This window comes from Cetorhinus maximus, chromosome 19, assembly GCF_964194155.1.
Source record: "Cetorhinus maximus chromosome 19, sCetMax3.hap1.1, whole genome shotgun sequence".
Classification (NCBI taxonomy): Eukaryota; Metazoa; Chordata; class Chondrichthyes; order Lamniformes; family Cetorhinidae; genus Cetorhinus; species Cetorhinus maximus.
Window position 1 is genome coordinate 93,105,473 of NC_135897.1, and position 27,584 is coordinate 93,133,056.

The 27,584-nt window shown below is 48.5% G+C and overlaps 1 long non-coding RNA gene across 1 annotated transcript; it reads right to left on the bottom strand.

Annotated features, from left to right (window-relative positions):
• LOC144694041 (uncharacterized) lies at window positions 1–27,584 on the bottom strand. The gene is made up of 3 exons (XR_013579639.1): window positions 27,309–27,584; window positions 7,068–7,138; window positions 1–163 (listed from the first exon to the last, which is right to left on the bottom strand). It is a non-coding gene; the product is annotated as an uncharacterized LOC144694041 (long non-coding RNA).

Consider the following 27,584-nt stretch of genomic DNA (forward strand, 5'->3'; position numbering starts at 1 on the left):
GAGAGTCAGCCACAGGCAGGCAAAAGCAGATCGCAGGTCAACAAATCCCAGAAGCCCCAGTGGGGCTGCCGCGGACTGAGGAGTCCTTGAACTGCGAGGTCCTAACGCTGGCGCTCGGTGACTCAACCCCGGGGGTTAGTCATCTCGGTGGGACCTCCAGAAACTGTCGGAGATTAATCACACCGAGGCATCATTAATACATAGAAACCCCATTTATTATTGTGCACAAGGGAGAACAATACGAGAGCTATTGTACCATCTCAAAGCAGAATACACAAAGACTTGCTTAAAAGCATTTTACAACCGATCAGTAAATTTTGCACATCTCAATCCACTTATTTGCATATGTTAACTGACCAATCCATGTTTTAGTTAATTTCCATTCCTACACAACAGGCGCGGTGCCTACACACTTGGTTATCACAACTTTGATTACATTCGGCCCGAGAGAGAGACACATGGAATGTCTCAGGGCTCATCCTACAGTGGTCAGACAAGATGGTATTGTTCTTCAAGGTTGCAGTATTTTTCTCTTAGGCCTAAGCATTTAATTCAATTTCTCCATTAACCCTTTCAATACTGAGTGGGCTCCCTATAGTTGTCTAGGCCACCACACAGGAAGCAGAGGAGAAGAAGAGTGCGGCGAGACACCTCGCTCAAGATGAAGGTGCAGCAGGGCCTGTTGCGCACACAGCTGAAGATGCACAGAGAGTCCTTCCAGATAGGGTCCATACACGGCGCCTGTCATTCCAGCAGGTGACTGAGAACCAGCGTTGCCGAAGACAGTGCGTGTCTAGGGAACTGGTCGGTTACATCTGCCACCTGCTGCAGGGTTTGTTGCCAGGGGAACATGGGGTGCACCCACTGCCAGTGGCTGCAAAAGTGACCATGGTACTCAATTTCTACATCAGTGGCTTGTTCCAGGGCTCCACAGGTGACATTGTGCAGGTTCTCGCAAGCCTCCAAACACCAATGTATCTAGCAGATCACAAACACCACCTTCATGAAGGACAGAACTTTGTGCGTTTTGCCCGGGATCAGGAAAGCCAGGAAGCAAGAGCGCTGGGATTTGCGCAGATCTCTGGTTTTTCACAGGGTGCCATCGACCGCGCTTAGATCTCCCTGGCAGCAAGAAGTCAACTACGTCAACCGTAAGGTCCACTCGCTGAATGTTCAGCTGGTGTGCGGCCACCACAAATGCATTGTACAGGTCTACGCACGATTCCCAGGCAGCGTCCACGACTCCTACATCCTTAGCGGGTCTCAGAACCCTGACATCTTCCAGGGTCCAGGGAGGCTGCGGTGTTGGGCCCTCGGGTTCAAGGGTTATCCACAGAGGACCTGTGCGGCGGTATAAGGAGGCTCATGCCGCGATCTGGACTTTGGTGGAGCAAACGATAGGCATGTTGAAAATGAGGTTCTGTTGCCTCAACAGGTCCGGTGGAACACTGCAATACAGTCCCCAGTGGGTGTTGTGCATCATTGTAGCTTGCTGCACACTCCATAACCTGCTGCTGCAACAGGGGTAGGATCTGGCTGAGGGGGAGATGGAAGAGCTGCCTGCCTCTTCCGATGGGGAGGACATCGAAGGGGATGATGTCCAGACAAAGCAGGAGCACTTGGGAGGTCCTCATAGCCACAAGATTTGTGGAGGATGATGACGAGAGGCAGTGAGGACAGCTCTGACATTGTCACCTTGCATCTGTGAATGTTTGGCTCCTGTGTGGCTGATGGTAGCGCACATACCCTCAGTGCTCAGGCTCATGTCATGAAGATGCAGTGGAGGCCCTAATAGTCGCTAGATTCCGGGAGGATGATGATAACATGCAGAGAGGACACTCCATAGATCTTCACATAGCCTCTGAGAATGTCTGACTCCTGTCTGGCTGAGGGCAGCTCGCTTGCGCTCTGTGATCAGGGTCATAACATAGAGATGCAGCCGTGAAACTTTAAATGCACCTGATCTCTTGTCAGCCTTCAGCACCTGAGCCCTTCAGGAGCACAGCATCACTGGTGCTGAAGACATGGAGGGGCAGCCCCACCTCTAAGGTGCTGAGAGCACACAGAGAGAATGACAGAACTCTGACACCCACCCACAATATTCTGGCAGCAATGACCAGCACCATCGAGGTGCAGACATCAGTAATGTGTCCAGTGAGTGTGAGGCTGGACCATCACTTTGCTCTGAAGGTTCCACACTGCACAGGGAAGAGGCCCTGGACTGAGACACCTGCATTTATCTTCTGCAGGAACCAAGGTTTCACTGCTTATCAGAACAAGGAGCCAAAGTCAAGGAGACATTCTTGGGAGTTTATTTACAACAGTGAACATTGTGTACAAGTGATTAACACCCATGCCCAGGCTGCGCAACTACATTGTCTTAACCTTTCTAACCCTGCCGCTATGTCTTGGTGCTCCGTGGAAATCCACAGCGGAGGTGGAGGCAGCCAGCTGACTGCTGTACCCTGCCTGGCGGGCATCCTCTGGAGGGCCCCGGACTGCTTTTGGGGTCCTGCTGTGTGGCAGTGGCACCCTCCTCAGCTTGTGGAGCTGGAGCTGTTGGGGCCACAGAAAGAGGGTACTCGGATGGGCCGGACACTCGCGGAGATGGCCCCGGGGTGCGCAGCTGCTGATCCCCCTCCCTATGTGTGCCCAAAGGCCCATGGCTGACTGGAGCTGGAGTGAGATGGAGATGCCCAGCATCCCTCTCACATAGACACTGTTGGAGGCCAACTGTGGCATCAGCGATGGAGTTCGGCCAACGATGTCCTGGACCAAGGTCTCCATGATGGTCACCATCTGACCACGATCTGAGCAAGGCCCTAACGGTAAGTGCACATCACATTTGTCCAGACATGTTATGGGCCAGTGTGTTTTCCCGCTGGCGTAGCTGTAAATCTGGTGTTGGGAACGGTTTGCACTGGGCCTTACAGTTCATTAGCGGGATGCAAAGCGGGTTCACACCGCCCTCCAGCGGGTTTGGTGTTCCGACATGACGGACACCATCGGATGATCCCGCTGTGCTTTCACGTAGGCGTTAAACCGGTTTTTGGCCTTCTCGCCATATTGACCCCGCCCACCATGACGCCCAACGCCAACGGGGCTGGGAAATTCTGTCCAAGTCCCAGAGCACCAAGGTGGGCCTTACCAAGGTGGGCCTTACCAAGGTGAGCCTTACCAAGGTGGGCCTTACCAAGGTGGGCCTTACCAAGGTGTGGGCCTTACCAAGGTGGGCCTTACCAAGGTGTGGGCCTTACCAAGGTGAGCCTTACCAAGGTGGGCATTACCAAGGTGTGGGCCTTACCAAGGTGGGCCTTACCAAGGTGGGCCTTACCAAGGTGGGCATTACCAAGGTGTGGGCCTTACCAAGGTGAGCCTTACCAAGGTGGGCATTACCAAGGTGTGGGCCTTACCAAGGTGAGCCTTACCAAGGTGGGCATTACCAAGGTGTGGGCCTTACCAAGGTGGGCCTTACCAAGGTGGGCCTTACCAAGGTGGGCCTTACCAAGGTGGGCCTTTTAAGCAGCCCCCCCACCCCCGCACTGTTTCCAATGGCAACAGGCCCAACTCCAGTTCAGATCTGCCCCCCCCACCCCCGAAAGAAAATTCCGGTGGGTCGGAGCAGTTTCTCCCAAGTCAGGGTTTCAGAGTCGGGAAATTTCCATTTGCTAACTTGACTTGGGAGTGAAAGTTCAGGCCATGAGCTGTTTCTCTCCATGGATGCTGCAGAGACTTGCTGAGCATTTCCAGTATTTTCTGTTTTTATTTCAGATTCCCAACATCTGCATTATTTTACTTTGGATTCATTCTGCTTGGTGTTCTGAGTCAATAGTTATCCCTTAACCTACTTCACTAAACCGGATAATCTGGTCATTATCACATTGTTGTATGTGGGAGCTTGCTGTGCACAAATTGGCTGCTACATTACAAGAGGAACTTCATTGTCTTCAAAAAGCCCTGCGTTGGCTGGAGTTATGAAAGCATGCTGCATAATTGTTTCTTATGGGATCTTCCTCTTCATAGATCAACTGCCCTGGTTTTGAAATGTCTCCAGGGTTGGTCAGAGAATGCAGGAGGACAGTGAGCCACACCCCACCCACTCCCCCCACCACCTTAGGTGGGAAACAAACGGGACAAATCTAGGCTCCACTCCAAATTACATCCTAACTCCCTTACTCATTACCCACATCTGATTATCAGCGATCTAAAGCTCAAGGAGATGGTGGTGTAGTGGTGATGTCACTGGACTAATAATCAAGAGGTCCAGGCCAATGCTCTGGGGACATGGGTTCATATTGTGAAATTTAAATTCAATTAAAAAAAAAACTGGAATTGAAAGCTAGTCTCAGTAATGGTAACCATGAAACTATCATCAAACATAAAAACCCATTCCAAAGAAGATTCACTTTGGACTCGAAACGTTAACTCTGTTTCACTCTACACAGAGGCTGCCAGACCTGCTGAGTGTTTCCAGCATTTGCTGTTTTTATTGTAAAAGCCCACCTGGTTCACTAATATCCCTCAGGGGAGGAAGGAATTCTGCTGTCCTTACCTGGTCTGGCCACATCTGACTCTAGACCCACAACCCACTCTAGGCCCAACCATCTTCAGCTGCTTCATCAATGACCTTCCTTCCATCATAAGGTCAGAAGTGGGGATGTTCGCTGATGATTGCACAATGTTCAGCACCATTCGCGACTCCTCAGATACTGAAGCAGTCCATGTCAAAGTGCAGCAAGACTTGGACAATATCCAGGCTTGGGGTGAGAAGTGGCAAGTAACATTTGTGCCACACAAGTGCCAGGCAATGACCATCTCCAACAAGAGAGAATCTAACCATCTCTCCTTGACATTCAATGGCATTACCATTGCTGAATCCCCCACTATCAATATCCTGGGGGTTACCTTTGACCAGAAACTAAACTGCACTAACAATATAAATATGGCTGCAAGAGCAGGTCAGAGGCTAGGAATCCTGCGATGAGTAACTCACCTCCTGACTCCCCAAAGCCTGTCCACCATCTACAAGGCACAAGTCAGGAGTGTGATGGAATATTCTCCACTTGCCTGGATGAGTGCAGCCCCAACAACAGTCAAGAAGCTTGACACCATCCAGGACAAAGCTACCTGCTCGATTGGCACCACATCCACAAACATTCACTCCCTCCACCACTGACACACAGTGGCAGCAGTGTGTGTACCATCTACAAGATACACTCCCAGAACTCACCATGGCTCCTTAGACAGCACCTTCCAAACCTGCGACCACTACCATCCAGAAGGACAAGGGCAGCAGACACATGGGAACACCACCACCTGGAAGTTCCCCTCCAAGTCACTCACCACCCTGACTTGGAAATATATCACTGTTCCTTCACTGTCGCTGGGTCAAAAATCCCTGCCTAACAGCGCTGTGGGTGTACCTACACCACATGGACTGCAGCGGTTCAAGAAGGCAGCTCACCACCACCTTCTCAAGGGCAATTAGGGATGAGCAATAAATGATGGCCCAGCCAGCGATACCCACATCCTGTAAATGAATTTTTAAAAAATCTTAACTGCTCTCAAGGGAAATTATAGATGGGCAACAAATGCCAACCTTGTCAGCAATGTCCACCCATCTCATGGAAGAATAAAGGAAAAAGTGTATCTGTTAGTGCAGCAGAGGGTAGAGCAAGCTGTCACACACATCAATAACGTGGTCACCCCTGCAGTCGATGTTATTTGTTGAACAAGCCCAATCCCAGAGGGAAAGCTGTCTTACTGATCATAACTTTCGTTGTGTGTTTTGAAAGCGAGGGGAAAACAACTGATCCCAGAAGCACAGAATCTCAGTAACACTTTTAGGATTTTAAATTTAAAAGATTTATGAACAAGAAGAAAAAAAGTACTTAAGCTTCACAAGATTAAAATGACACAGTTAAACAGTCTTACAAAACATTCCCCCAAAAAACCTACTTGGTCAAAACGCACTACTTGGCGACAGCTCCCTTATAGATTTTTAACCATAAAAATCCAGTGATATTGTCCAAGGCACACCTGCTGTCACTGTAGTTAAAGGGTCTGCCACACACCTTCTCACTCTCTTCCGCTCTGCCGTGGAACTGAAGGATCTTTGAAACAGGCTGCTTTCTGAAAGCAAAGACCTTTCTGGCTTGAAACTGGATGGCTGCTTCCAATTCACAACTTATCTCAGCACAGAGCTGGTCCCAGGACATCTCCCCCACACACAGCCAGCGCAACTCAACTAAACATCTTTCCTTAGATATCCTTTTTCCCAATGATCTTAAGGCTCCATTGTTCTAAGCACCTCTTTGAACTCAATTTTTCCAAAGCATAAAAATCTTTCATGTCTTCCTATTGCCCTCCATTTTCAGATCAAATAAAATTTAATGACCTCCCCTTGTTTACTTATGAAAGCTTTGTAAGTTGTAAAAGTCCCTTGTCACTTCCAAACTCCCTCTGAAATTTAACAGCTGAAAGGTCTTTATCTATCACCTAATGCAAATTTTAAAACCAAACCTATTTACTCGTGCATTCAACTTCACCACAGCCTCTAGTTGCAAATGCATGCATCTAGCTCCTTTACCTTTCATCTCTCTGCTCCTACAGACAAAGTGTCTTTACTAATCTTACCCAGTTTAATTAAACACACACACACACACACACACACAGCCTTCTTTCCAGAATGCCACCATATACCCCAAAATATTTGAAAAACATCCATCTTCAACAAATCAATTTACTAACACCTTTCAAATTAAAATAAAGTCCCGTGGAGAAAAAGAAACACTGAACATAAATGGGGGAGGTAGGGATCATAGACTGGCTATGGCAGAGAAGGGCTGTGGGTTAGTGGGTAGCACTATCCTCTGTGAGGTCAGAGGCTGTGGGTTCAAGTCCCAGTCAACGTACAAGCATATAATCTAAACTGACAATTGAGCGTTTCACCATAGTCAAAGGTGTCTGGGGGCTGAACTCCCCCTGGTAGCGCACAATATTAGTGTAACACTCCTCCATGCTGAATGTTACGCATTTAAATCTTATTAATAACAGGTTCTACTTACTAGTTCATCTTCAGTTTGATCCTGAAGTTACAGCTCCCTCTGCTGGACATCCCTGTTCATGTCGTTCTGATCTGATGATGGGACATCGCAGCCAGTCAAATTCCATTTTTATGATACAAAAACAAAAATAGCTGGAAAAACTCAGCAGGTCTGACAGCATCTGCGGAGAGGAACACAGTCAACGTTTTGAGTCTGTATGACTCTTCATCAGAACTAAGGAAGTATAGAAAAGAGGTGAAATATAAGCTGATTGAGGGGGGTGGGACAGGTAGAGCTGGATAGGGGGCCAGTGATAGGTGGAGGCAAAGAAGAGATTGCCAAAGATGTCATAGACAAAAGGACAATGGGGTGTTGACGGTGGTGATATTGTCTAAAGAATGTGCTAATGGTGACATTAAAGGTTGAAAGCAGGACAAGCAAGTGGCAGATAGCCCTAGTGGGGGTGGGGTGGAGGGAAGGGATCAAAATGGGCTAAAAGGTGGAGATAAAACGATAGATCGAAATAAATTTAAAAATAGGTGGGAAAAGAAAAATATATAAAAATATATAAATTATTGGAAAAAGGGGGATTGGAAAGGGGGTGGGGATGGAGGAGAGAGTTCATGATCTGAAGTTGTTGAACTCAATATTCAGTCCGGAAGGCTGTAAAGTGCCTGGTCGGAAGATGAGGTGCTGTTCCTCCAGTTTGCGTTGAGCTTCGCTGGAACATTGCAGCAGGCCAAGGACGGACATGTGGGCATGAGAGCAGGGCGGAGTGTTGAAATGGCAAGCGACAGGGAGGTCTGGGTAATGCTTGCGGACAGACCGAAGGTGTTCCGCAAATTGGTCACCCAGACTGTGTTTGGTCTCTCCAATGTAGAGGAAACCGCATTGGGAGCAGCGAATGCAGTAGACTAAATTGAGGGAAGTGCAAGTGAAATGCTGCTTCACTTGAAAGGAGTGTTTGGGCCCTTGGACGGTGAGGAGAGGGGAAGTAAAGGGGCAGGTGTTGCACCTTCTGCGGTTGCATGGGAAGGTGCCGTGGGAGGGGGTTGTGGTGTAGGGGGTGATGAAGGAGTGGATCAGGGAATCCCGGAGGGAACGATCCCTGCGGAATGCCGCCGGGGGGTGAAGTGTTTGGTGGTGGCATCATGCTGGAGTTGGCGGAAATGGCGGAGGATGATCCTTTGAACGCGGAGGCTGGTGGGGTGATGTTAGGGGGAAATATAGGAGTACAGTAAGAACTTATTGAAAGGGAATGAATTACTTAAAATCTCCAAGCACATTGGCAGTTAAACGTTACCAGATGAACCTTGCGCAGCCTTAAGGGCCTGCAAACAACAGAAAGGCCTTGGAGCCAGACTGTAGTCAGAGGATGGCAATAACAACCAAGATTAAGTGTGCTCTTCAACAGATAGAGGAAGAACAGATGGTAAGGTCTCTGCCTGGGTGAAAACAAATAGGGATGTACTTGTTACCAGAGATGTCTTGTAATGTAAACCTATATGTTGACGAGATTGGAATCTGGAAACTGTTCTTGTACGTGACCAATAATGTATAAATATGATGAACACTTGTAGTTTAGCAGAGTGCTACCTCAAGCTGCCTTGAGATGGTTCTCTCCTTGCAATTGCTCGAATAAATGATCGTGACCTGTACCTGAGTCTCCTGTGGTCCGTTTGTCAAAGTTACCACAACATTTTGGCGTAGTTGGCAGGATACTTGGATCGGATCCTCGGGATGGCTCTGCAAAGTGGGTGAGTATATTTTATTTACCACCCGTAGTTAGCGCAGTAAGCCTACCCGAGAACGGTCCGGTCAAGTATCAAAGAATCAGGAGGAGAACTCAGGACAGGAGATAGGAGGCGCCAGGGGTAAGGGGCAGAGCCACGCAGGCAGCTAGCGGGACCAGAGCCGTGCAGGGAGGGCCGGTCATTACCGGAGAGAGGAGGCAGAGCCAGGCTGGCGGGTTACGGTTTGAAATATAACCTTAGTCAAAGCCGTGCAGGGAGGCCAGGACCCAGTGAAACCGCACATACCACAAGTAACTAAGTTGTTAGGACCACGCGAACGTACCGCGCAGAGATAGACGGGAATAAGAACAGAATGCCGTCAGGGAAACAAAACAGCGCGATGGAACTCGACTGGGGAACCCTGGACTCCATTACGAGGTTCATAGCGGAACAACAGTCAAAACTAATCACTAAAAATACAGGAGGGGTGGGACCCACAGGGAACCCCTGGAGAACAAAAACAGTGGTGGATAGAGCAGGAAAAGGATAAGGAAAAGAAAGGGGTGATGGTTATTATTATCTTGTACCTGCAGTTGTGCAGACGGGTTAATACTAAGTTCCAGTCGATTAGAGAGAGAGAGACAAAGTCAGATTCAGGACAGATCAGAGCAGTGGCGGCAGCAGCTTGTAGTGATACTGATCAAGAGGAGGAGAGCTCCGAAGGAGAAACCTATGATGGAGTTGGGACAAAACCGCCCTCATATGAACCAACTGCCCCACTGTGCGTGTTGAATCTCATGGCCCCTATGGCAGAAACTGTTAGGAAAAGTAAAGTCAGGAAAGGCGAATTAAAAACCGAAGGGAGAAAGGGGGGCTGGGGAATAGGGGGAGGATGAGGAGATTGAGAGGGTTACGGAGAAGGTTAAGCATGTACCATTCAGCCCAGGGGAGAAGCAGGTTTTGCTTAAAGAACTGCTGAGACTTAAAACTCGGCATAACAACCGAAACTGGACCAAACTGCGGGAAATGCAAGATTTCCATGCAAAGCACCGCCTTGATACCCACATACTGGTGAAGGTGAAATGCCCAGGGGATATCTGGGGAAGATTACCCCTGCAGTTTGGAAGTGGTGACTGGGCGAAACCTGGGGACGTCCCAGATCGGGATCAGGCGACAGCCCTGCACGGGGACTTTGAGGAGGTGGTTAAGGAAGCCTTGGGGGAGGGAGAAACGAATTGGGGGTGTATAACGTCCGTAGTACAGGAGAAGGGTGAGTCCGTAATGGACTATGCAGAGCGGAAGTGGGAGATGTATGTACAGTTTTCAGGACAACCGCATCCCGTGTGGGATGATGGGATTTTCCTGAAAATGTGGAAGGATGATTGGGACCTGAAAGGTCCACTACAAGAGCTGCTTGTGCTGAAGAGAGAGAGAGAGAGAGAGAGAGAGAAAAGGGGGGTACCCCTAGGGAGTTAATAAGTACTGACAGGCAGGAGCTAGGGAAATGTGAGCTTTCGTCAGTTTGATTGTCCCTATACGTCCCTTTATTCCCCCACTGCTATTTGAAGTTTCGTTTAGAATATGAGAGTTTTAAGTCATTAAACAGGGTTAGATGAACCAACCTTTGTACCGCCCCCTTACAGACTAGTATCACCAGCTTCCAAGCTGATTGGGATTGATACATACAAGTTGCATTAACTCAGACGAGTTAGTATTCTAAAATTCTGAGGGGAAAATTACCTGAAGTTCAAGGGATTCCAGGAGAACCAAAAGGTATAAACACACGGTCTAGGTGGTTCCAATGGAGAAAAAGGGGTTTCTTTTGAAGAGATGAATTAAATATGAAAGGAAATCTGCATCCCAACAGCACAGTAATTTGAATTTGGGACAATCTTCAGATGTAAAGTGCAGTGTAATTTAACAGGTTACTTTTGAATCACTAAGATGCTATCTAAGATAAAGAATGTGTCGATAAACATACGGGAATTATAACTTGGATATAAATCAATACACATAAGAAAGAGGTAGTTTTAATTTTGATAGCGTAAATTACATTTCTTACATAGTTTAAAATTTGTGGTTTGGTTCCTGATAATTTCTCAAAAGGGAATTTTCATTTTAAAAGGTTTGACAACAATTGGCAATAATTCAAATGCTGCATTCTTTTGAATTTGTAAAGTCTGTTCCTAAAATATGAAGCTAAGCTCAAGACCTTGACAAAGTTTGGCAGAAATCCAATTTTTGGCCGAGTTAATGAATCTGGGATAATTCTAAAAGAAACGGGTCAGACACAATTTAGTGGGTTACTTTTGAGACAATAAAATGTTGTTTGAGAAGAAGATAAGGAAGCAAAACATGTCAATACCTGATTTCTGTTTTTAAAACTGTTATGAGAATATTTTATTTATTTTAAAGTCTCTCCAGGCAACCTGAACAAGATAAGATTGTTGCATGTGTAAAATGGTATGAGGCAAGTAGGAGAAAGCGTTAGGGGAAGAGGACACAATATACAAACTGTTTTAAGGGAAGTGAATTTGATAATCTGGCCATCAACTGAGATATTGGAAACGCACAGGGGGAGATAAGCAAAGACCTAGAGACAGAGATCCTCATTGACACGGAATAGTTAATACGGCCTAAGGAGCAAGGAAACATTTTAAACAATCAAGACAATAGAGAAACTGAAATCAAGAGAATCTTAGGATGATCATGGTCAGGGGAAAAAAACTTATTAGAGGTAAAACTATGTGGAATCTGTAGTTCAGAAGTTGAAAGGTAAGGAGAAATAATACTTAACAACAATTTACCACAAGATGGATACAGGTAAAGGGAAAGCTGGAAAAAGGCTAAATAGATGTATTACTGATTCTATTAATGAGCCTGCGAGGTACAAAAAGTAAGACCACAGGATTAACACTATGATAACAGACAGAGTTAAGCAGCTCCCAGAGAGAACTGTCACTGGGAGTGAAGACACTGAGCCATTGAAAGATAGGATAAGAAGGTGCATTGTAGAGTTGTGTTGGCAGTTTAAGGAATTGAGGTCCGAAGTGGGACAGCAGCAAGAGACAGTAGACTGGAAGGAGTGGAGGGGGCCTATCCAGATGGATTCAGATCAGGGAACTCATTTCACCGGGAGAGTCATTAAAGAAGTATATAAATTAAAATTTAAACAGAAATTCCACATTCCCTACCAGCCACAGAGCTCAGGGATGGTGGAAAGGATGAACTGAACTCAAAAAAAACCATCAATAACAAAAACAATTCAAGAGACAGGGAACAGCCCAATATTCTAATGCGCCTTAGGACTACCCCAAGCAGGACCACCAGGTTCACCCCATTTGAAATAATGGCAAGGAGAGCAATGCAGTTACCCGAGGGAATCATAGTAGGAGGGGGAGATGTAGGACCAATAAAAGGAAGGATGCGAGACTATGTGAGAGAAATAAGTCAGTAATTGCAGGATTTAAGGAAGGAAGTCAGAGACCGACGGGTGATTAAGGATATGGAAACAGGCAAATCCAAAGAGCAACAATGGACCAAGTGTGGAATAAGGTGATGGTCAAGGTGAGCTCGGAGCGAACAGGCATGGACCATACGAGGTAATTATGACAGGTGATATAGGGGCACTTGTAGATATAAGAAAGGGAAGTAAATGGAGGCATTACACACAGTTAAAGATACATGACAATTGACCAAGCGGTAATCTGGAGAACGGGGGCCGATGTTAATGTCTCCATAGGTTTACGATCCTGATCGTGGGTGTGTCAGTACTGGCAACAAGGTCGAGGATCATCACTGCTTGTCCTGCACCGCAGGAGGAACTTTGGTACAGCACGGACAGTGCCGAACGCGACACGCAACGGGGAATGATAAATGTAACAGTAGGAAAACAAGTGCTTTCGAATTGTAGTTAGGGTTTACTTCAGATTGGGCGTGGGAGGTCCGCCACTATCCAGCCACCTTCCACATCTACTTCCACAGTCCGAGTAAAGATAATTGAAACCCCTCAAACCAAACCGACTGACACACCTTGTCCGACTATGCATCCAGGACCGACGAATGGTTTGGTGCTGGTTAATCAGAAGTTTTGTATGATGATGTACACCACGAGCTGGTACCCGTAGTCTTGAACATATCCGGAATTGCCCCACCCCAGTGGTGCTCAACCCGTATTCGAGCACTATATACGGCTCTAACAGGCCAGTTGATGACTGAAGCATCTCAGTTCAACGGCGAGATGCGATCAGGCTTGGGAGGGAACTGCGTTAAGCGCAGCCTGATAAACGGTGCCACTACAATATTCAATATAGGGACATCAGTGGTTAATTCAGAACCTGGCAACTGTTGACCAGAAGGTCTGGACCCTGAGCTTTAAGCTTAAGGAGATTCTAGAGCGGGGACAGGGAACTCATAACACCCAATTAAATACAGACCAGGACATGACATGGTTAATCCAAAACCTGGCTACTGTGCTCGAAAGTCATGCGGGGACTATCAATAAACTGATTGAAATAGGGAAAAATATTTCAGACGAAGCGAGCAAAAATGATGTTTGCAGCATCTATGGATCTTGGGCACTTGAACAAGTCTGAGAGAATTTAAGACAGATTAATGAAGGGGTAGTTCCTTTATGGGTAACTAATGAACATTTATTTAATCTTTCACAACACAAGGATCATGACTTGACCGGTTGCCAGCTCAGAGGTTTAATATGTGTATATAGAATGAATGTTGAATGTATAGTGAATAGTAATATGCTAATAGGCATTGTATTAGTATTGTATTAGTACACTCAGTGCCATGCGCCGCCATATGAACACACTCGACCTCTCCCTCCAGCAGCACCGCCGCACCCTTTTTCAAAGCTGCGCGTGCCCCCAGTTTCATTTTATTCTTCGCCTCATCCGTCGCCTCAACAAGAAACTTTTTCTTTTTCTCTCAAGTGCTAAGGAACGCAAGCTCCAACAACTCATCGACTCCAACACCCATCTGGGACCCTCCACCCCTGCCTGTCCCTCCGTCCTCACCCCATCTTCCAATCCCAGCCCCAGCCACGTATTCACTATACCCCCTGACCTTCCCCTCTCCGATGCTGAACGTTCAGTGCTCAGCAAAGGACTTAGTTTCATACCCTTACGCCCTCATCTCAATGAATTTCGGGCTCGGCATGATGCTGAACTCTTCTTCCGCCGTCTTCGTCTCCGTGCTCACTTCTTTGGGCAGGAGTCCTCTCCCCGTTCAACGGATCCTTTTACCCACCTCCAATATTCTCCCTCCACTTGGATCCCTCCCTCTGGATTCTTACCTTCTCTTGATCTTTTCATTGAGAACTGTCGGCGTGACATTAGTCGTCTCAATTTCTCTGCTCCTCTCACCCATTCTAATCTGTCTCTCTCTGAACTCACTGCACTCCGTTCTTTCAGGTCCAACCCCAACATTGTCATCAAACCCGCTGACAAGGGTGGTACTGTTGTTGTCTGGCGCATTGACCTCTACCTCGCGGAGGCTGAGCGTCAACTCGCAGACATTTCCTCCTACCTCTCCCTGGACCATGACCCCACCACAGAACATCAAGCCATTGTTTCCAGGACTGTCACTGACCTCATCTCCTCTGGAGATCTTCCTCCCACAGCTTCCAACTTGATAGTCGCCCAACCTCGGACGGCCCGCTTCTACCTCCTACCCAAAATCCACAAACAGAACTGTCCTGGCAGACCGATCGTGTCAGCCTGTTCCTGCCCCATGGAACTCATTTCTCGTTATCTTGACTCCCTTCTCTCTCCCCTTGTCCAGTCCCTTCCCACCTACATCCGTGATTCCTCTGACACCTTACGTCACATCAACAATTTCCAGTTCCCTGGCCCCAACCGCTTCCTCTTCACCATGGATGTCCAATCCCTCTACACCTCCATCCCCCACCAGGATGGTCTGTGGGCCCTTAGCTTCTTCCTTGAACAGAGGCCCCAACAATCCCCATCCACCACTACTCTCCTCCGTCTGGCTGAACTTGTTCTCACACTGAACAATTTCTCCTTTAACTCCTCTCACTTCCTCCAAATAAAAGGTGTGGCTATGGGTACCCGCATGGGCCCCAGCTATGCCTGTCTCTTTATGGGGTATGTGGAACATTCCTTGTTCCAGTCCTACTCCGGCTCCCTCCCACAACTCTTTCTCCGGTACATCGATGATTACTTCGGTGCTGCTTCATGCTCTCGTCGGGACCTGGAAAAATTTATTAATTTTGCTTCCAATCTCCACCCCTCCATCATCTTCACATGGTCCATCTCTGACACTTCTCTTCCCTTCCTTGACCTCTCTGTCTCAATTTCTGATGATAGACTGTCCACCAATATCCATTACAAGCCTACCGACTCCCACAGCTACCTCGATTACAGCTCCTCACACCCCGCTTCTTGTAAAGACTCCATCCCATTCTCTCAGTTCCTTCGCCTCCGTCGCATCTGTTCTGATGACGCTACCTTCAAAAACAGCTCCTCTGACATGTCCTCCTTCTTCCTTAACCGAGGTTTTCCATCCACGGTCGTTGACAGGGCCCTCAACCGTGTCAGGCCCATATCCCGCGCATCCTCCCTCACGCCTTCTCCTCCTTCCCAGAAACATGATAGGGTCCCCCTTGTCCTCACTTATCACCCCACCAGCCTCCGCATTCAAAGGATCATCCTCCGCCATTTCCGCCAACTCCAGCATGATGCCACCACCAAACACATCTTCCCTTCACCCCTCCTGACGGCATTCCGTAGGGATCGTTCCCTCCGGGACACCCTGGTCCACTCCTCCATCACCCCCTACTCCTCAACACCCACTTATGGCACCTCCCCATGCCCACGCAGAAGATGCAACACCTGCCCCTTCACTTCCTCTCTCCTCACCGTCCAAGGGTCCAAACACTCCTTTCAAGTGAAGCAGCATTTCACTTGCAATTCCCCTAACTTAGTCTACTGCATTCGTTGCTCCCAATGCGGTCTCCTCTACATTGGAGAGACCAAACGCAAACTGGGCGACCGTTTTGCGGAACACCTGCGGTCTGTCCGCAAGAAAGACCCAAACCTCCCTGTCGCTTGCCATTTTAACACTCCACTCTGTTCTCTTGCCCACATGTCTGTCCTTGGCTTGCTGCATTGTTCCAGTGAAGCCCAACGCAAACTGGAGGAACAGCACCTCATCTTCCGACTAGGCACTTTACAGCCTTCCGGGCTGAATATTGAATTCAACAACTTTAGATCTTAAACTCCCCCTCCCCCCATCCCCACCCCGTTTCTCCCCCCCCTCCCACCCCCCCCCCGCCCCCCCGCCTTTTTTTCAATAATTTATATAGATTCTTCTTTCCCCGCCTATTTCCATTATTTTTAAATCTAAAACTAAAACCTTGTTATTCTTTCCACCCCACCCCCACTAGAGCTGTACTTTGAATATCCTGTCTTCCATTCTTAATTAGCACCTTTCTTAGACAAATATCACCACCTTCAACACCTCTTTGACCCTTTTGTCTGTGACATCTTTTGATTATCTGCTCATCTCCACAATCACCACACCCTCAACGTCTCTCTCCACCCCCCCCCCACCTTAAACCAGTTTATATTTCTCCCTTCTTCTAACTATGCTTCAGTTCTGCCGAAGGGCCATGAAGGCTCGAAACGTTAACTGATTTCTTCTCCGCCGATGCTGCCAGACCTGCTGAGTTTTTCCAGGTAATTCTGTTTTTGTTTTGGATTTCCAGCATCCGCAGTAGCTTTTAGCTTATTGTTTTTATCATTGTATTAGTAATACCTGTCATATCTATGTCAACACCCGGAAGGACATTATCTAGAGTAGAAAATATTGGGGTTATACGGGAGGATTATTATATTAGGTATCATGTCAATCCACCATATGCAGTAAACATAGAAGGGAATATAGTTAGCACCACATTAGAAGAGTGTAGAGGCCACCGCAGTAGTATGTGCACACCCAATGTATGACACAGATGAAGCAAAGTGCTTTTAAAGCAGCAGCAAACTGTACAGTGGAAACTATATGGGCTGCAAAAGAACCGACCCATGTTGCATATGCAGGGAATGGGAGATATTGTATCATCACATGGCAGCAGAAGATTCAATGTGGGAACAACTGGATATGCCCCATCTACAATCATTCAGTGCGCCCACACCCACAGGCACCAGCAAGAGTAGGGAAAGTGGAACTGGTCGAAATATGCAAGAGAGGAACGGCTACTATTCAGGTCAAGGAAAGCCTTAAGGATAACCTGACACAGTATTTGAACCAGTTCTCCTATGAAATTCCCTTATTACCCGAGCGCCTAACCATGATTTGAAGACAGGCTCAGCAGATATACAGAACTTACTATAAACTGCAGCAACAGGTTAGAGCCTTAAAAGAGGATATCGAGCACATAGGTTCCTTCACATGGTGGTGGTGGAACTGGGACTCAAATGTACAGAAAAACCCCTGGATTCAGATTATCTCCCATTCCCTAGTGATACTTCATCTAATATTGATTATTTATCTAACATACATCGCATGATTCATCGCACCCGGAAGTCACAAAAAGCTGGCGCTGGGGGAGTTTTAACAGGTGGAGAAGGAATTTAGTAAGCCTGAGGCCTGAATTGAAGGGCCAGATGATACAGATGGTCTGACGATACCTTTTACAACCCAAAGCTGGATGACTGGCCAGCATCAATGGGCAGTGGTGCATAAAGGGACGGACAGGACCACTGTCGTTGGCTACCTTGGGCTAGGCCGAGGGCCAAAAGGGGGGACTGTTAGGGGGGAATATAGGGATACAGTAATTATTAGGGGGAGTATAGGGGTACAGTAATTATTAGGGGGAATATAGGGATACAGTAATTATTAGGGGGAATATAGGGATACGGTAATTATTAGGGGGAATATAGGGGTACGGTAATTATTAGGGGGAATATAGGGGTACAGTAATTATTAGGGGGAATATAGGGATACGGTAATTATTAGGGGGAATAAAGGGGTACAGTAATTATTAGGGGGAATATAGGGGTACAGTAATTATTAGGGGGAATATAGGGGTACAGTAATTATTAGGGGGAATATAGGGATACAGTAATTATTAGGGGGAATATAGGGGTACAGTAAGAACTTATTGAAAGGGAATGAATTACTTAAAATCTCCAAGCACATTGGCAGTTAAAGGTTACCAGATGAACCTTGCACAGCCTTAAGGGCCTGCAAACAACAGAAAGGCCTTGGAGCCAGACTGTAATCAGAGGACGGCGATAACAACTAAGATTAAGTGTGCTCTTCAACAGATAGGGAAAGAACAGATGGTATGGTCCGTTTGTCAAAGTGACCACAACAGGTGATAAGTGAGGATAAGCACTGGAGCGGGTGCAGAGGAGATTCACCAGGATGTTGCCTGGGATGAAACATTTAAGTTATGAAGAGAGGTTGGATAGACTTGGGTTGTTTTCGTTGGAGTAGAGAAGACTGAGGGGTGACCTGATCGAGGTGTTCAAGATTATGAGGGGCATGGACAGGGTGGCTAGGGAACAGCTGTTCCCTTAGATGAAGGGTCAGTCACGAGGGGACACAAGTTCAAGGTGAGGGGCAGGAGGTTTAGGGGGGGATGTGAGGAAAAACTTTTTCACCCAGAGGATGGTGACGGTCTGGAATGCACTGCCTGGGAGGGTGGTGGAGGCGGGTTGCCTCACATCCTTTAAAAAGTACCTGGATGAGCACTTGGCACGTCATAACATTCAAGGCTATGGGCCAAGTGCTGGTAAATTGGATTAGATAGGTAGGTCGGGTGTTTCTCACGTGTAGGTGCAGATTCGATGGGCCGAAGGGCCTCTTCTGCACTGTGATTCTGTGATTCATATTCCAGATTTTTTTTCATTAATCAATTTAATTTATTAATTAAATTCAAAGAGCGGTTGACTCTTAACTGCCATCTGAAATGGCCACTCACTTCAAGGGCAATGACGGATGGGCAACAAATGCTGGCCTTGCCAGTGACACCCAGATCTCATGAAAGAACAAAAAATGGTCAGCATCTAAAATGAAAAGGTTCCAAAAACGTATGTGGCAACTATCGTGGAATAAATCTTTTCTTAATCACAGGAATGATCCACACGAGGGTCCTATTAAACCATCTACTAGGCAGCCTTGTAGATGATGTCCTCTGGAATCACAGTGTGGTTTTAGGGCTAATCTTGGGACAGCTAATATGATGTTTATAGTAGAAGATGAGTGCTGAGAGCAACATCAATATCTATATATGCTGTTCAAAGGCCTAACTAAAGCTTTTGACAGTGAGTCGACCTGGTCTATGGCCCTTGTTCTCCGAGCTAGGATGTTCCAACCAGTTTGTTAAAATCCTGCACCGACTGAATGATGACATTGTTGGATGCGTTTGTGCCTGTGGTGAGATATTTGAAGCCTTTGTGGTAACCAGTGGTGTAAGGCAAGGATGTGTCATGTCTCCCAACTCTTGAATCTTATCTTTGCTGCAATTCTTAAGGAAGCGACCAGAGATATGCCTGCAGGCATCAACATTAGGTTCCATTCAGGGAAGCTCGTCAACGTCTCCAGCTCGTGTGCCTCCACCAAATTCGCAGAGGCAGTAATCAGACAGCTTCTGTGTGCAGATGGCTGTGTTCCAGCTCTCCATAACAAGGGGACATCCAGACTGTGGAGAACAGACGCAAGTGCAGCCAAAAAGCTCGGTCTCCAATCAGTGTCTCTAAGACCCAGGTTATGTTTCAATCAGCACCAGGCACACGCCAAGAAGCGCCAGACATAACCATTGATGGCACCAGGCTCGAGATTGTAAAACAAATCCTCATACATTGGCACTGTCCTCTCTGGAGATGCCACTATTGATGAAGATACCCATACACCCATCCAGAAAGCAATTCCTGCCTATGGCTGATTGTGATTGTGCCTGGATGCAACATGGCATTAAGCTGAAGACTAAAATCAAACTCTACCAGGCCATTTTCCTTACTGCCCTACTATATGGTACAGAATCCTGCGTCTGCTTCAGACACCACATCAAATCTCTAAAGTACTTCCACCAATGATACCCAAGCCCTGTCATGAGAATTTGATGGCAGGACAAAATAACAAAAATGAGGTCCTCCAACAGTGCTGGGCTCAACAGCATGGAGACCACCCTCTAGAAAATTCAGCTTAGACGGGCAGGCCATCTCTCCCACCTCAAGCAGATCTTTTGTACGGGGCTGTCTTGGGGCAAGCAGTACCAAAAGGGATCAGCACAAATGATACAAGGTCATCCGAAAAAACAGCTTTACAAACTTCTGCAGCACAGACCACCTTTCTGGGGAAAAGATTGCAGCCAATTGGCCCACGTGGAAGCCCAAAGCACTAAAATTTGGTTCGGCAGGTTTCAAGGACCATGTCCTCCAAGCTCACAAAATCCAACGTGCCCAGGTGAAGGTCAGGGATGGCACAGCTGTAGAAATTACCCCAAGCACCAAGGATGACAACATGAACTGCCAGTTCTGCGGATGTCCCTGCCAATGGACTCTTCAGTCTTGAGAGAACCCACAGAAGATGATGAAGTCACTTAGAGATTGGACATACTTGAACAACCAGGAGTCTACCACCAATAACTTAAATTATATTCCAGGTTTTTAACCAGATGTTACGGGATTGCATTCTAGAGCTTGTATATTTTTCTGTGAAAACTGCGAACTAGACACCTTGAGGACAATTATTTTCCTTAAATGTTTTTATTTCATGCGTTATTGCAAAGATCTGATCCCAATCGCGAAAGACTGATGGCAGTGGATGCCGCCATGTCCCCTTGGCACCAAATCCTGCGACTGACCCAGTTCCCTAGACATGCACAGTCTTCAGTGACACTGGTTCTCAGTCACCTGCAGGAATGACAAGTGCTGTCTACAGACCCTGGGTGGAGAGAAACACCTGCCAGCGACCACTCGATGCAGATCTTCAGCTGCGTGTGCAGCAGGCCCTGCCGCCTCTTCATCTTGAGGGAAGTGCTCCTCCTTTAGCCAAGCCAGGCGCCCCCACCGCTCTCTTCTTCTTCTTCTCTGCTCCCTGTAAGTTATGAGGCAAAATGCTAAATCACCAGGCTCCATGATCCTGATGTTCTCCTCCTGCCAGGATCAAAGAGAGAGATGTGTGAATTAGCACATGTGTCCTAAGGACCTTTCTTAATGAAGTCTGAACGCCCCTGCATGCCTGCAGGAGGGTGCTGACCACCACTGGGATGGCCAGTGTGTAGTCTCTCATTGGCTGTCCGAAACCCCACCCATCTCCGCTGCACTCCACCTGACCGATTGGCGGCAGCTTCACCCACTGGACGGTATGCTGTGCTCTCAGCTCAGGGGCAGGCATTCTCCTAACCTGCACTGTAAGGCTGCGCTGTTAGCTTGAGCCATGATCGATGGTCTAAACCTTAATAAAGACGTTGCAAAAGGCTGTGAGCACCTCCACCACTGACTGCGCCATGGCCGCCCTTTGCAAAGGTGTCCAATCAGCCAATTGCTCTGCTACCCCCTAAAACATACATTCATTTGCAGTCTGTGCCTGATGGGTGGAAGGGTTTGGAGCATCTGGTGGCACTTTCATGCTTTTGTGTTGCTTGAGTGGACAGAAAAGCTTCAGAGGCCCGACTACAAACGTGTAACGAAGCTGCAGCTGAGCAGTCTCAGCTGCGAAAGAAAACTCACTTTTGACAAGCTTTTCCAAGTGTGTGGCCGCTTCCCTCGCACCCCCACCCCCTCCCCCCCCCCACCCACTACCCCCCTCCCCCACCCACTACCCCCTCCCCCCACCCCCTCCCCCACCTCTTCCCCACCTCTCCCCCCACCCCACCCCCTCCCCCCCCGACCCTCCCACCCCACCTCCCCCCCGCCTCCCCCTCCCCCTCCACCCCCCCACACCCTACCCCCCACCCCCACCTCCCCCCCTGCCACCCCCACTGCCCCCCCCCCCCTCCCCCACCACACCAACACCCCCCCCCCAGCCCCCAACCCCCGGCATGTGCTTGTGTACTTGCTTCAGTCTGTGCTGCCTTGCAAGCCCACCCTGGTCTGACCCACACTGAAGCCCTTGCCCTAGCACTGGACTGAAGCCCTTGCCCTGGCACTGGACTGAAGCCCTTGCCCTAGCACTGGACTGAAGCCAGCTGGGATAAAGCAACTTGCCTGTGCCTCCGCAACTGCATAGCGCCTCTTCCTTGATGTCCTATGGGCGATGCCCATGAGCGCTGCGCTAGGTCGTGTGCACTCGCCTCCAACTTCCCCTCGAGGTTCAGCTCGCCAGCTGCACACCTTTTAAAGGCTGTGGTGAAGCACGCCGTTCTGAAGCCATGCTGATGTGGGCGGTTAATTTGACATGGGTGGCGGGGGGGGGGATGATTCTGGCGAGCGGGGCTTATAATGAGATGCTAAAGTATTGAAATTAGTTTCCCGACGTTCGTCAACAACTAACGCAGTCCGCCATTGACGGGTGGAGCGGACGATGGCGTAAAACTGATTTCTGGCCTTCTCGCCATATGGTTCTCCACTCCCCGCACCCCCCCTCACCTGCCAAGATGCCCAACGCCAACAGGAGCGGAAAATTCCAGCCAATGTTCCAGTGGAGGGCGAACCAGTATTGTATAAAGGTTCACCATCATTTCTTTGCTTTTGTACTCTATGCCTCAATTTATAAAGCGCAGGATCCTGTATGATGCTCACTCAGCCTATTATGTATCCAGACTGTCATTGTCCCTTTTATGCATCAGACATGTCTGCGCAAGATTCTCAGGGAGCGTCCATGGGTCCTACATCCTTAGCAGGTCTCAGATCCCTGATGTCTTTCAGGGTCCAGAGAGGCTGCAGAGTTGGCTCCTCAGGGACAAGGGCTACCCTCTGAGGATGTGGTAAATGATGGTCGTGTGGTGGGCCTCAGACTGCAGCAGAGCGACAGTAAATCGAGGCTCCAGACTTTGGTGGAGCAAACGATAGGCACATTGAAAATGAGGTTCCAGTGCTTCGAAGGGTCCGTTGGAGCACTGCAATACAGTCCACCTCAGGGGTCCCGCATCATTGTCGCTTGCTGCGCACTCCACAGCCTGGCGCTGCAACGGCGGGGGGAGCACCTGGCTGAAAAGAAAATGGGAGAACTGCACACCTCCTCCAATGAGGAGCACGTTGAAGGGGATAACGATGATGAGGTCCTCGAAGGCAAAGTTGCCAGCGATGAGGCCATCGCACTGGCCAGATGAGGCAGGTGTACTCGGAAGGCCCTCATAGCTGCAAGATTCATAGGTTGACGACGAGATGCAGTGAGGACAGTCCTGACATCCTCACCTTGCAGCTGTGTACATTTGACTCCTGTGTGGCTGATGGCAGCGCACATACCCTCAGTGCTCAGGCTCATGTCATGGAGATGCAGCGGAGGGCCTAATAGTCGCTAGGATCCAGGATGATGACGACATACAGTGAGGACACAAGTTTTCACACAGCCTCTGTGGATGTCTGACTCCAGTCTGGCTGAGGGCAGCTCGCTTGTGATCAGGGTCATATCATGGAGATGCAGGCGTGAAACTTTAAATGCACATGATCCTTTGTCAGCCTTTAGAACCAGTCCCCTTCAGGGTCAAGCCGTCATTGGTCACAGATGCTGAAGAGATGGGGGGCAGCCCCACCTCAAAGGTGCTGAGAGCACACAGAGAGAATGACCTAACTCTGTGCTGCCTGCCCACGACATTCTGGCAGCAATGACCAGCACCATCGAGGTGCAGGTATCAGTAATGTGTCCAGTGTGTGTGAAGCTGGACCATCACATTGATCTGAAGGTTACACACTGCACAGGGAAGAGGCTCTGGACGGAGACACCTGCCTTTATCTTGTGCAGGAACCAAGGTTTTCACATCTGAGTGACATGAACCCTGCTCATCATAACAAGGAGCCATAGGCAAGGAGATATTCTTGGGTGTTTATTTACAATAGTGAACATTAAGTACAAGAGATTAACACCCGTGCTCAGGCTGTGTAGCTATATCTTCTTAAACTTCCTAACCTTGCTGCTACGTCTTGGTGCTCCCCAGACATGCACAGCGGAGGTGGAGGTGGAGGCAGCCTGCTGACTGTTACGCCCTGTAATGACCTTGGCAGGTGTCCTCTGGAGACCTGAGACCTGGAGGGCCCAGGCCTGCTTTCGGGGTCCTGCTGTATGCCAGTGGCACGCTCCTTGGCCTGTGGAGCTGGAGCTGCTGGGGTCACAGGAAGAGGGGATTCGGATGGGCCGGACACTCCCGAGTCACCTGAGTTGATGGCCCCGGGGTGGCACCAGCTGATCCTTCTCCCTATGGGTGCCCGAGGACCCCTGGCTGACCCCTTGAGAAGGGAAAGCTGGAGTGAGATCAAGCTGCCTGCAGCCTTCTTGCGTTGACACTGTTGGGGGCCAACTATGGCGTCAGCAATGGAGTTCAGCCCGCGCAGAAATGCAGGACCGATGTCCTGGACAAAGGTCTCCATGGTGGCTACCATCCAACCAGTGTTGACCTTGGTGCATTGCCATGGCACCGCTATCACCTCAGGCTGTTTGCAAACAGACTCCTCCATCGTGCCTTGCAATCTGAGGAGTGAAACGGACATCCCTTCCTGATGTTCCCGATCTTGCCTTTGCAGCTGAGGTATGACTAAGCCCAGAGGCTCCTCATCTGACTCAGACTCAGCAGATTTAGGGTCTCCAGCAGTCTTCCGAGTGCCGGAAATCTGGGAAGTCCGTGCCACAGCCTCCTGTGGATCAGACAGTGCCATGTGCTCACCAGGTTGTGACCCCAAAGCTACTCTAGAATTAGGTCCCGCCGAGGTGTGTGTCTCTGCGCTGGTGGAGGGTGTGGGTGAGCGCTGTGACGAGTCTTTAATTAGGGTGTCATCAGATTCTTCTTCTGAGGTATCTTCGGGGCTTGAGTCGAGGACCTGGCTGGTAGATCCCTTTGGCTGCTTCCCATATGTGCCTGCGAAAGCGTGGAGACCTGATCAGTGCATGGCAGGGGACTGCAGAACGGGGGAACTCACTCACAGCACGGTTCTCTGATGGATGTTGCACTGCTGGATCCTCACTTGGTTGAGCACCGTCAACTTTACTGTCAGCACAGGAGCGGTCCAGATCGTCACCGATCAGCTGCATGACTCTATTTTCAGAGTCCGTGAGGACCTTGATGTCGGGCATTCCTCCACCAGTCTGCGAACTCTTGCTTTTGTGCCAGCTTATCCTGCATGAATACAGATGGAGAGAACGTAAGCAGGGCACCTGCCAGTTCAGGATGCCTGGCATGTGTTGGTGGTGAGATGAGGACCCGATCCGCAGGGCAGATGAAGATGTGTGTGTGAGTGAATGGTGATGTCCCTCGAACAGGCAGTGAGTGAGATCCCTGTGGATGTGTGCTGGGTTTGTGAGTGTGTGAGTTGAGAGTGATGAGAAGAGTGATTTACCCTGGCAGAACGGAGGAGATCGTCTTTTGGCACTGGGTGGCTGTCCTCTTTTGCAGGGCGTTGGCGCTGACCACTGCTGCCACCACCTTCCATGCTGGATTGGTGACCTTGCTTGCTGGTTTTTGCACAGATCAGGGGTAGAGGACTTCAGGGCAGGCCTCCACTGTGTCCAGTAGGTGTCCGAGGTAGGCATGTTTCCTCCCTTTGGCAGCCATGACTTTTCAGCAGCTTCTGATCCCTGAGGGAGTGCTAGCTCAGTGCAGGGGCGCTCTTTAAGTATGGTGCCCGGATTACTGAAGGCCTGAAGTGACAGAGGGGTGTGCGAATCAGAGGCCACCCCGCCAGCGATCTGGTGTGTTTCCTGTGGTTGCATTATTAGTGAGGCAGGACCCTCCCAGAATGGGATGATATAGCACGAAAACCCACCACTGTGGCTGGCAGGTAAAACAACGTTTTCCATCCTTGTTACCACACTTAGTGCAATTCTGGGATGATTCCGCCCATTGTGCTCAACTCTGGGCACCACATTTTAGGAAGGATGCGAAGGCGTTAAGAGAGGGTGCAGAAATGATTCATCACAACGTTTCCAGAGATGAGGGGCTTAGTTATGTGGGTGGCTTGCTGAAGCTGGGACCCTTTTCCTAAGAAAAGAGATTAAGAGGAGATTTGATAGTTGTTCAAAATCATGAGGGGTTCTGGACAGGGTAGAAAGGGAGAAATGGTTCCCATTGGTGGATGGTCGCGAATCAGAGGGCACCGATTTAAGGTGATTGTCACAAAATCTAGAGGTGACCTGAGGAAAAACTTTTTATAAAAATATGCACTGCGAGAATTAACCAAGGATCCTCAGCCAGCACCTTCCAAACTCACCACCACTACAATCTATAAGGACAAGGGCAGTAGATAGGTGGGAACACCACCACCTGGAAGTTCCCCTCCAAGCCACTCACCATCCTGACTTGGGAATATATCACCGTTCCTTCACTGTCACTGGGTCAAAATCCTGGAACTCGCTCCCTAACAGCACTGTGGGTGTACCTACACCACATGGGCTGCAGCAGCTCAAGAAGGCAGCTCACCACCACCTTCTCAAGGGCAACTAGGGATGGGCATTAAATGCTGGCCAAGCCAGAGAAGCCCACATCCTGTGAATGAATAAAAAAAAAATGAAGTGAGTTGTTAGGATCCAGAATCCATTGCCTGAGTGTGTGGTGAGGTTTAGTTGTAGATTTCAAAAGGGAATTGGATAGTTAACTGAAGAGAAAAGATTTGCTGGCTACGGGGAAAATGTGAGGCAAGTGGGACTAGCTGGTGCACTCATGCACAGAGCTGACATGGGCATGACGGGCCAAATGGCCTCCTTCTGTGGCATAATCATTTTATAATTCTGTAAGCAGTTGGAACAATATTTTGAGTGCGTTCATTTGAATTTAGGTTTGTCCTGTGTTCATTATCCATCTGCATAACTCATTATTGAGCTCCTGACTGGCTGGACTAATTGGAACTACTCAGAGAAGAGTATGGGTGGCCCTCAGTTCTCCAGGTGCCTTGGCCCATAATCCTCTATCGATCAATGTTGCCAGGTTTTTTTTTAAGCTTGTTCCTGGGCCGGTGGACAGGCTTTGGGCAATTGGGAGGTGAGTTACTCACCGAAGAATTCCCAACTTCTGCCCTGTTTTTGTGGCCACACTATTCATATCGTTGGTCCAGTTCAGCTTCTGGTCAATGGTAACCCCAGCACGTTGATGGTGAGCGATTGAGTGATAGTGCTGTTGAATGTCAAGGGGAGATTGCTAGATTCTCTCTCATTGTTATGATCCCAGCTGAAGTTAATACTGGACAAGTCAGATTCCGGGGTGAAACCTGGCTGATAGATCCTAACTTTAGGATCCTAACTTGAGGAAAGTTACTGAACAAATTCACAGAAGCTTACTGATTAACTTTTAACATAAACAATAAAACATTTATTAAACAAGGAAAAATGAATTATATTACACCAGACAAAAAAGTTGGAAAGATCTCATTGCAAACACAAGAAAACAATTCAAACTCACTCTCTTCCTTTTATCCCAGCAATAACTTTACCGACACAAAACCCAGTGAAGCTTTACCACAATCTTAACACCAAGGCTTCTTGCTTGGGCTGGTCCAACTGCAAGCGGTTATCTTCCGGTGGATTTCTGAGTATTAACTAGATGCTTTTTTCCCCAGCTGGTATCTCTCCCTGAGACACCCAAAACCGCACTCAAAACTCACTATGACTTCAACTGCAGAACAAACACCCGAGTCTCCTAATCTCAGTTCCCCAGCAGCCTTGCAGGATTTCTTAT